The sequence below is a fragment of the Alexandromys fortis genome, unplaced genomic scaffold (genome assembly GCF_014885135.2).
Source record: "Alexandromys fortis isolate MF-2015 unplaced genomic scaffold, M_Fortis_MF-2015_v1.1 scaffold_184, whole genome shotgun sequence".
In the NCBI taxonomy this organism is placed as follows: Eukaryota; Metazoa; Chordata; class Mammalia; order Rodentia; family Cricetidae; genus Alexandromys; species Alexandromys fortis.
The window spans coordinates 1054173-1065058 of NW_026068125.1; the positions used below are offsets into that span (position 1 = coordinate 1054173).

Here is a 10886-nt window from a genome sequence, read left to right on the forward strand (position 1 = left end):
GAAATGATCCAATTTAACATAGCCTATGAGCTGTTTCAAGCATAAAAGCAGTGATACGGTCTGCATGTTGGCGCAGGGGAGGAGGGCCTTTTTAAGTTAAGATGCCAAAAACCAGAAAACTAGTCTTGAATGAGAACTTCAAATAAAACAAACAGGTCTCCTCAAAGCAAAAGCTAGCACCCCAGAGAGCAGAGGGGACAAAGGGAGGGCAGGAAGGAAAGGGTCAGATTCTTCCAAATCTAGGCTGATGAAGTAACCTGGAAGGTAAGGGCCCTTGCCATACTTCAGGATACCACATAGAAAACTGGTTCTCTGGTCACTGTGTAGAGGAAAATGTTTAGAAGGTGCCAGTAACTGACGGTAAATGACGGCTGGTGGGGGCGGGGGCTCCTTTCTCTTCAGAAATGGAGCTACTGGTAAGCTTTCCCTGTTCCAACAAATAACCCTATACCCATTCACCAAGACTAACCATGATTAAACCCATGCTTAATATGGTACCACACGTCTTCAATCCCAGAACTCAGGAGGCAGAAGTAGAGAAAGGCCGAGCATTAATTAAGTCTAAGGTATCGAATATCAAATTTTTATCTACCATCAAATTTTCACAAGTCACCAAACTCTGCTAAAGGTCAGAGAGTCCTGGTACAGGTACATTCAGCAGTGTAGTTGTGTAGTCATTATTACATGACGCCGAGATTTATAATCCAAAATGAAAGACTTCTAAACTTTTCTAAAGAGGTAAAAATGTTTCTCCCTAAAGTTATCAACTAAATAAACATGTAAATCTTATATATTTAACTGCATACTTAGTAATATCAGGATAAGTAAAATGCCCTAAAACTCACCAAAATGACAGACACAAATAAAAGAACTGTTATCAGCAATATCAAATTTTTAGACCCCCCCCAAAAAAAGCTAGTAACAAAATGTAGGTAATTTCATAAAAGATCATATTCATGTCACCTTTTCATAATGATGTGGTGGTACATCATGATAAATGATGAGAATGTTCCTCAAGAGCTCATACATTTAGTTGCTGAAACAGTTGGGAAGAACTAGAAGGTGTGGCCCTGTTGTATTACTGGGAGTCGACTTTGAGGTTTCAAAAGCCCACATCATAACCAGTTAGTTCTCTCTGCCTTGCGGTTGTTGTTTTTTTTTTAATATTTATTTATTTATTATGTATACAATATTCTGTCTGTATGTCTGCAGGCCAGAAGAGGGCACCAGACCTCATTACAGATGGTTGTGAGCCACCATGTGGTTGCCGGGAATTGAACTCAGGACCTTTGGAAGAGCAAGCAATGCTCTTAACCACTGAGCCATCTCTCCAGCCCCTGCCTTGCGGTTGTTGATTCAACATGTAAGCTCTTGGCCACTGTTCCATGCTTGCCTGCCTGTTGCTGTGCTCCCTGCCTTGACAGTCATGGACTCTAAACCTGTGAAAGTATAAGACTCCATAAATGTCTTCTTTTTGATAATTTGTCTTGGTCATGGTATCTCAAGACAGCAATAAAAAGGTAACACACTTGATAACCATCAAAATTATAGAAAAATTATAATAATCAAAGTAGGGGTACCTTTTGCTAAAATGCTAAACTCTTCTGAGATTCTTGAGAAATTTTTATTTCTCAAAAGTCTCTTCAAAACAGCTACAAATCTCTGACCTGGGAGAGAAGGAAATGGAAGCATCTTACCATTGGCAGTGCATTGATGTGAGAATGTACAACTGGATATCTGACCACCAAACACAAGTTGCTGAGGCTAAGAAAAAGGAAAACAAATTCAATTTAAGATTCCCCACAGCAAATCTTGAATGTTCAAAATACTCACTTATAGGCTTTTGCATCCCAGCAGTGAGGCTGTGTAACAAATCCTAGCTGCCTACGTTCCTGGAGGCTAGTACAGTTAGCATCCACGGAAGGTCGTGCATAACCCCTATTCAGCTCAATCCCAGTGTACAACTGAATTAGGGTGCTACGGTGTGTTCATCAATCATGACCATGAGCCATGAAAATCATGTGAATTTGCATTCTATATATTTTCATTCATGGGAAACATATTTAACTGGTTATCACAACGTGGCAGGCATTAATATCAGACTTCACACAAAAGGGCTCTACCTCTCTACTTTTCTCAATGAGTGAAGCACAGCACATCACATCGACAGAACTTCTGCAACATGCAAGTTATATTTCATATGCCACATCTAAGAGGTGACACTCAGAAAGGACATGGATCAGTGCAAAGTGGATTAGCAGCCTGATGCCACCAAGAGGAGGGGTAGCTACAGTGGCATGCTTACATTCCTATAGCAGAAATTCTAATTTAAGCATGTCAATAATTAAGATCACCAATATACTGAATAACCATAAAATTCAAGTCCCTTTGGAATTGTTCCTCTGGTTTTACTTCTCACTGAGCACCTAGGTATCCTGGCACATGACCACATTTAGTAGAGACCCAGAAATTCAAGTTAACATTAGACATCACATATTTATAGAAGGTCATGTCAACATACATCACTCCACTGGCCTATAGCAATGCTATAAAAACAAGCCTAGAATTTTTCTCTCATTTTTTAATTATTATTTTTAAAAACAATCTTATTTTACGTACCAATCCCAGTTGGTACTACCCCTCCTCACACTCCCCCACCTCCTCTCCACTCTGCTCTCCATCTATTCCTCAGAGAGAGCAAGGCCTCCCATAGGGTGACAACAAAGTCTGTCACATCACTTGAGGCAGGACCAAGGCCCTGCCCACTATATCTAGACTGAGCAAGGTATCTCTCCATAAGGAATGGGCTCCAGATAGTCAGTTAATGCATTAGGGATAAATACTAATTCCACTGCTAGTGGCCCCACAAACTACCCAAGCTGCACAACTGTCTGTCACCCACATTCAGAGGGCCACTTTTGGTCTTACACAGGTTCCCCAGCTATCAGGCCAGAGTCAGTGAACTCCCATCTACTCATCAGTTGTTTCTGTGTGTTTCCCCATCATGGTCTTGGCAAATTTGTTGGTAATATCACTCCTCCCTCTCTATGACTGGACTCTAGTTCAGTCCAGTGTTTTAGTGTGAGACACCGGTTTCGGGTATGAGGAGCTAGGACAGTGAAACACTATAAACAGAACTACTGAATCCCAACAAAACCTAGATACCATCAAACTCTTAGGGTTTCTCAAAATGAACATCATTTTCTTTATAGTAAGTATAAAAATTTTTAAAGGATCTTTTAAAAATTTTTTTTATGTATGTGACCATCTATGTGTGCCTGCTATGTATGTGTAAGTGCCTGCAGGGACCAGAAGAGGGCACTGGATTCCCTGGAGCTGCAGTTCCAGGCAGTGTGGGTGATGGGAAGGGAAAGGCTCTTAGCTGCTGAGCTAAGTCACTTGCCCAGCTTTTATTAATTCTGAGCTATCTATTAGCACATTTTTCCCCAACCCTTTACTCTGAGGCAATGTCTGTCTTTGAGGCTGAGGTTTCTTTTTTTTTTTTAACTATTGATTTTTATTGAGCTCTACATTTTTCTCTGCTCCCCTCCCTGTCTCTCCCCTCCCCTTCAACCCTCCCCCCCCAAATCCCCATGTTCCCAATTTATTCAGGAGATCTTGTCTTTTTATACTTCCCATGTAGATTAGATCCATGTATGTCTCTCTTAGAGTCCTTATTGTTGTCTAGGTTCTCTGGGATTGTAGTTTGTAGGTTGATTTTCTTTGCTTTATGTTTAAAGACCACCTATGAGTGAGTACATGTGATAATTGTCTTTCTGTGTCTGGGTTACCTCACTCAAAGTGATGTTTTCTAGCTCCATCCATTTGCCTGCAAAATTCAAGCTGTTATTTTTTTCTGCTATATAGTACTCCATTGTGTAAATGTACCACATTTTCCTTATCCATTCTTTAGTCTAGGGGCATTTAGGTTGTTTTCAGGTTCTGGCTATGACAAACAATGCTGCTATGAACATAATTGTCCTTGTGGCATAATTGAGCATCTTTTGAATATATACCCAAAAGTGGTATTGCTGGGTCTTGAGGAAGTTTGTTTCCTAATTTTCTGAGAAACTGCCACACTGACATCGAAAAAGGCTGCACCAGCTTGTCCTCCAACTAGCAATGCAGAAGTGTTCCCTTTACCCCACAACCTCTCCAGTATAAGTTGTCACGGTGTTTTTGATCTTGGCCATTCTTACAGGTGTAACGGAATCTCGGAGTTGTTTTGATTTTCATTTCTCCAATGACTAAGGATGTTGAACATTTCCTTAAGTGTCTTTCAGCCATTTTAGAGTCCTCTGTTGAGTTTTCTGTTTAGGTCTGTACTTGATTTTTTTTATTGGATTATTTGCTCGTTTGATGACCAATCTCTTGAGTTCTTTGCTATAAGAGGGTCTTCTGTCTATGTGTTACTTTCACTGGTTAAATAAAGAAGCTGCCTTGGCCTTTTGATAGGTCAGCCCTTAGATGGGTGGAGTAGACAGAACAGAATGCTGGGAGAAAGAAAGCAGAGTCAGGCAGAGGCCATGAAGCTCCAGCCTGAGATGGACGTAGGTTAGAATCTTCCTAGTAAGCCACAACCTCGTGGTGATACACAGATTACTAGATATGGGTTAATCAAGATGTGAGAGTTAGCCAGAAGAGGCTAGAACTAATGGGCCAGGCAGTGTTTAAATGAATACAGTTTCTGTGTTATTATTTCCTGGGCTAAGCTAGCTGTGCGGGAGCCGGGCAGGACAAAAAGCAGGCCTGCTTTCCTCACCACTACAGTTTGCACACTTTGGAGAACAGACCTCTGTCTGATATGGAATTGGTGAAGATCTTTTCCCATTCTGTAGGCTGCCGTTTTGTCTTGTTGACCGTGTCCTTTGCTTTACAGAAACTTTTCAGTTTCAGGAGGTCCCATTTATTAATAGTTTCCCTCAGGGCCTGTAGCACAATGTTCTTATCAGGGGGAAAAAAAAACAGCTTTGCTTTGCCATACATGCTTTCTATTTATTTATATACAATTAATATATAACATTTTACTAAATTATGTATATTTCAAAATACACAGAAGTAAAAGAGATACGGTAAGCTGTAAACAATTGTTTTTAACATTGTGACCTTTTTATATGTCTTTTTAATCAATGGCTTTTTTGTCATCATTAAGAAATATTTAAGTCAGGCATTGGTGAGTACATGCCTAGAATCTTAGCACTCAGGAAGCAGAAGTAGGGGGAATCTCTGTTGAGTTTGTGGCCAGCCTGGTCTTCAGAATGAGTTCCAGGACAGCCAGAGTTATGTGATGTGACCCTGTTTCAATTTAAAAAACAAAACAACTTAAGGTAAAGCTTTCTCTAAGACTAAGAGTAGTACAAAAGGAATGAGTCTGTATCAGGCCTTCCTTGAAGATCTTTAATTTCAGACAACTAAACTGATTAGATCTAACAAGTGGGTGTTCATTTTAGTTTCTATCAGTTTTCTACCACCCTGCCCTGTTCTTGTTTTAATATGCAATTTCTTTGTAAAAATGTTCTTGTAAAAGTGAGCTAAAAAGTAGATACTATAATCCAAACAAATGAAGTCACAGTAATCCTCCTGAAATCCATGGGGATTCTGGAAAATGGAATGATGAATAGGAGAGTCATGTATTCCCCTCCACACACACCCCAGTCAGTACAGTCGTCTATATTATAAAAGGCTCTTCTAGCAGACCAGAGCCCTTCATCAAGTATCAGAAACAAATGTCTTGTCACCTAAAATGAGCATCAATAAACTACAACAATTTCCACCCACAGACACTTCTTGTCATTCATGTACCTAGCCACACAAATGAACCTGGGGAAACACTGAATCAGCTCATCCCAGTTAGTTTCCATTGCAGGGCTCTTTTCCTTTCTTCAAGTCAGGGTAAATTTTACTAACTATCCCCCATAGACGTATTTATAGAAGTTCTACTAATTATCTCTCCTCAATACCCTTTACTTTTGTATTTAACTTGCCCATACTATAGCTCTTTCAGGTATATCACTTAAATGGTTAAGTAATATCTGGATCTACAGCGTCAAGGACTACTCATCGTAAGTAAACAGTAGGGTAAGCGACACAGCTGAGTAGACAATCTGAAATAAACGCAGGAATTTTAGAAACACGTGGAAGCCCACACTACTTTCCAGTTCAACTGTTTTCTGAGAAGTCAATACATTTACCTGTAGCTATCTAGTTGCTATGCAGCACATTTGAAAAGCATATCACAGAAAAGGAAAATTTTAACTTTTTAAGACACAGATACATACAAACTTGCAGGAAAATTACGAACAATGTTGGTGTACTTAAATCAAAGGACAATGAAATTAAACCAAGACAAATCAAGTTGCAAAGAAGCTGCCTATAAGCTGGGCAGTGGTAGGCACGCCTTTAATCCCAGCACTCGGGAGGCAGAGGCAGGCGGATCTCTGTGAGTTCGAGACCAGCCTGGTCTACAAGAGCTAGTTCCAGGACAGGCTCCAAAACCACAGAGAAACCCTGTCTCGAAAAACCAAAAAAAAAAAAAAAAAAAAAAAGCTGCCTGTACACCTGCCTTTTCATTTCTTTTTGTTTTCTGAAGAATGCTTTTACTCTGCAGCCCAGGATGGCTTCTAATGTGCACCCCTCCAGGTCTGTGCACTGTGGCCTGTTTTACAACTGTGATTCTGATGTCAGCTTCTCCTCCTGCTTAGCCATCAGTCCTTGCAGTCTGTAACCAACAGGACACTGACATTCTAGTACTGGAATGTCCTCTGCAAAGGTTCAGCCACATCAGGCTGGGGGGAGGGGGAGCTCTCTGAGCATGTCTTTTCACCCTTGTCCATCTAGCAGGCACCACATAGCGTCCCAGCAGTTCCTGCAGACCAGGGCCTATTTGCTCAGCTTGCTGTTCCTCTAAAATATGAAGACAAGCACCTGGAAAATTTGTAGTTCTTGGAACCAAATGTTCAGATAGTACCTAATGGGTGCCCCTGAATAAGAGAACTGAAGCAGACTGACCACAGCAAGAGGAGAGGAAGTGGCTGGCTGCTATTCTGTTGAAGAGAGCCTTTTCACACCACTTACAGGAGATGGCAGGGATAGACTGACCTGCCACTAACAAAAAAACTAAAGTGTACCTCATGAATATTATCACAAAGCTAACTTTTGTGGACTGCTAAATTTAAGTTCATTTAGTCTCCAAACAAAATATTTTGCTTTTTAAACAATTGTCAACATTTTGCCTAAACTGAATAGAGCATCAATCTTAGAAAAGGCCCTTTAACACATAATTATGCTTTTTACATGTTTAAAAAAATCTGCAAAATGACTGGTTTCTGACAAAAATTCACTAGACGTCACTGACCCCTTTGAAAAGCAGTGGAAAATATTGCTTTTTCCCCAGGAAAAGTGCAAACACAACAAACATTTACTTTAAAGTGAGTAACACAACCTAAAATCCAGTCTCCTGTGACAACTGCAAAAAAATGTATCTGTGTACTTAAAGAAACAAAGAACAATGAATTTCCATTTTGTGTGGATAATTTGGAAGTAACATTTACAATTGAGGAAAAATAAAATCTCATCAGAGCTGACTGTTAATTAAGATTTCTATTAAATGGGTGCAGCTAGCATACACAGCTGGGGTTCAATTCCAAACCATATAAGAAAAGGGGAAGATTTTATTAAATGACTTCACAGGGGAAGGTGTCACAGAATTCCTAGTAAAGTCCCTAGTGCATGATCTGCAGAATGATAAATGGACTAACTCCAAACTGGGTGACTTTTAAATGCAGCTATGTATGTAAATCACAGTTTCAATTGGCCTCTCTTCATTTCTTGATTTTACAAAAAGAAAAAAAAAATTATCCTTTTCCTTCCTCAGCATGACAACCCTACAGTGTGCAGAAGAAAGTCTTTGAAATACTGTACTCTGTGCCTAAATCGATAGTCATGCACCTGTGCTTGCCAGACACCAGAGGATGAGGTGGGGTAGCTCCCCCTGCAGGGAGGTCTTGATGAAGCAGCCTGGGCTTAGCTGCAGTAAGGAGGATCTCCATGAGCACCTGCTTGCTCTCCCCTTCTCATTGTTTTTCAAGTTACTTGGGAAAACTGAAGTAAAAGAGTTCTATATCATGACCTTAAATTTTCTAAAACTAGACAATCTCAAGACCATATATCCACATTAAGACACCTAACTCCCCAGTTACTACTTTCAGCTGAGTTAGTCTCACGGGTGCATAATGCAGTTGAACCTTATGTTAAACATAAAAATAAACCACTTAAAGTTCGCTTAAACTACAGCAAAGTTCCTAAATTAAAGTGCAGTCTACTCTGAGTCAAATTTGCTATAAACCACCTCTTAGCTTTTGGGAGGTAAAGAAGCAAGAGGAGTCCAAGGCTGGCCTGAGTTACATGAGACCCATCAGAAACAAACAAAATTAACAAGGCCAAACTCTTTTTATGTTTAGGTTTTGTAAGTTTTAGGTTTCAGCCAGGAATGCTAGCACATACCCATTCCCCCAACATTTAGTTCAAGGCCATCCTCAGCTACATAATGGAGTTTGAGACCAGCCTGGACTACTCAGATCACATCTTAAAAACAACAACAACAGAAAAAGTTCACTAACTGTCAATAATGGAGAATTTCAACAAACTTTTAGCTAGCTGTTACTAAAAAAAGGTAATGAAAATTCATGAAAAAATGTCCATTACTTTTTAAAATGTGTGAGCACATCATTACTGTTCAGTACAACCAATTGTTCCTCTCCTCTCAAATTAGAGATGCAGCTCACAATGCCTAAGAAATTCTACAGATCTGATACAGTTTCTTGGTGACACAAAGTTAGTATGGACTGTGCCTTACAAACAGACAGTAGTTTATGGGATGAAGAGCCAGAAGGGAAAACTACAGAAACTGCACAGGTACCTAAAGGTTGACATGAACAAAGATACCTCTGATGCCTAAAATCCTACTGGTACACTGGCTTGGGAAGCAGAAGAGCTAACAACTTCCCTAGGTCCTACTAGATCACACTCTTTGCAATTGTTGGGTAGCTGAGTCATGCATAGCATTTATCAAGACTGTAAAATGATAGATAGACTACAATAGCACAACACAGGTGAGCAACTTAGAGGAGAAAAGACAAGAACACATCCATGGATGCTCTGTGACTGATAATTACTATGGAAACACCTCTCCAGACTTAAAGCTATACCACTCTGGGTCCTCCCTAGGTAATGTCTCTAGGGTGGCAGTTCTCAGCCTGTGAGTTGAGACTCCTTTGGGAGCTGAATATCACAGGAGCTAAAATAGTTATGAATTAGCAACAAAATAATTTTATGGATGGTGTCACCAGGACATACGGAACTGCATCAAAGCACTGCAGCTTGGGGAATGTTAAAAACCACTGTTCCAGAGTAAGACCTGCACATCACTTGAGCTTCAAACTGCAGGAGTGGTGAACTACTGGCTGGAGCAGTTTCTTGTTATTCTAATTATTATCCTGCTGGAGATGGAGCAGAGGCATAGTCTTTAAGTATTACAGTGCTGAGAACTAGAGAGAAAAATACACCAAAAGTGATGGCTATGTCCATCTCAAGATGACGAGGAACCAGAAAACCTCGGTGTCTTTCCAAAAATCAATTACAAAGAAAACATAATAAGGACATTACAGACAGGTCACAGACGAGTACACAACAAATAAACTGTCATGGAGTTTTTTTTAACAAGGCATAAAAGGAGACACAACATGAACTGTTTTCATCTGCATTTTCAAACAAACAGAAAACCTGAGCTTCTGCAGTGAACACAATCTCTAACAGAAGTTAAAGATTCCTCTTCCCCTACCCAATAGAGCAGAAAGTGTTTCACAGTCAGTGTAGTGGCAAACACAGCATTCTCCCATCTGTCTGGGCAGTGGCTCTGGGCTATGCACTTAGTAGCATCAAAAGGTTGCTCACCACAGCAGGGCATGCAGCAGGCACAACTTCAGAGGATGAGCACTGGTAAAAAGTTAAAGCCAACAGGGCTTTTTTTTTTCTTTTTCTTTTTTTTATCCTATTATACTTTTCTTTTTTTATTATTTTTATTGAGAAAAGGAAAAAAAAAGTTTCCGCCTCTTCCCAGCCTCCCCTTTCCCTCCCCCTCCTCCCACCCTTCTCCCCATCCCCCAACTCCTCTCCCCCTCCCTCTCCAGTCCAAAGAGCAGTCAGGGTTCCCTGCCCTGTGGAAAGTCCAAGGTCCTCCCCCCTCCAACCATGTCTAGGAAGGTGAACATCCAAACTGGCTAGGCTCCCACCAAGCCAGAACATGAAGTAGGATCAAAACCCCGTGCCATTGTTCTTGGCTTCTCACCAGCCCTCATTGTTCGCCATGATCAGAGTCAGGTTTTATCCCATGCTTTTTCAGGCACAGTCCAGCTGGCCTTGGTGAGCTCCCAATAGATCAGCCCCACTGTCTCAGTGGGTGGGTGCACCCCCCGTGGTCCTGACATCCTTGCTCATGTTCTCCCTCCATCTGCTCCTCATTGGGACCATGGGAGCTCAGTCCAGTGCTCCAGTGTGGGTCTCTGTCTCTATCTCCATCCATCACCAGATGAAGGTTCTATGGTGATATGCAAGATATTCATCAGTATTGCTATAGGATAGGGTCATTTCAGGTTCCCTATCCTCAGCTTCCCAAGGGACTAACTGGGGACATCGCCTTGGGCTCCTGGAAGCCACTCTGGGTTCAAGTCTCTTGCTAACCCTAAAGTGGCTCCCTTAACTAAGATATGTGCTTCCCTGCTCCCCTATCCAACCTTCCTTTATCCCAATCTTCCTGTTTCCCCAAGTTCCCCCAATCCTCCCCTTCTCACTTTTCTCTCCCCGTCCCCCCTTATCCCCAACCCACCCCA

General features: G+C 41.0%; 1 protein-coding gene across 4 annotated transcripts in view; it reads right to left on the reverse strand.

Annotated features, from left to right (window-relative positions):
* Tbl1xr1 (TBL1X/Y related 1) overlaps positions 1-10886 on the reverse strand; it is a 140697-nt gene that overhangs the window by 57767 nt on the left and 72044 nt on the right. For 2 of the 4 annotated variants that reach the window (XM_050125736.1, XM_050125737.1), the window contains exon 2: positions 1698-1764. The exons of the other annotated variants lie outside the window; for them this stretch is intronic. The gene's annotated coding sequence lies outside the window, so the exon portion shown is untranslated. The remainder of the gene's footprint in view (positions 1-1697; positions 1765-10886) is intronic. 4 annotated transcript variants of the gene reach the window in all.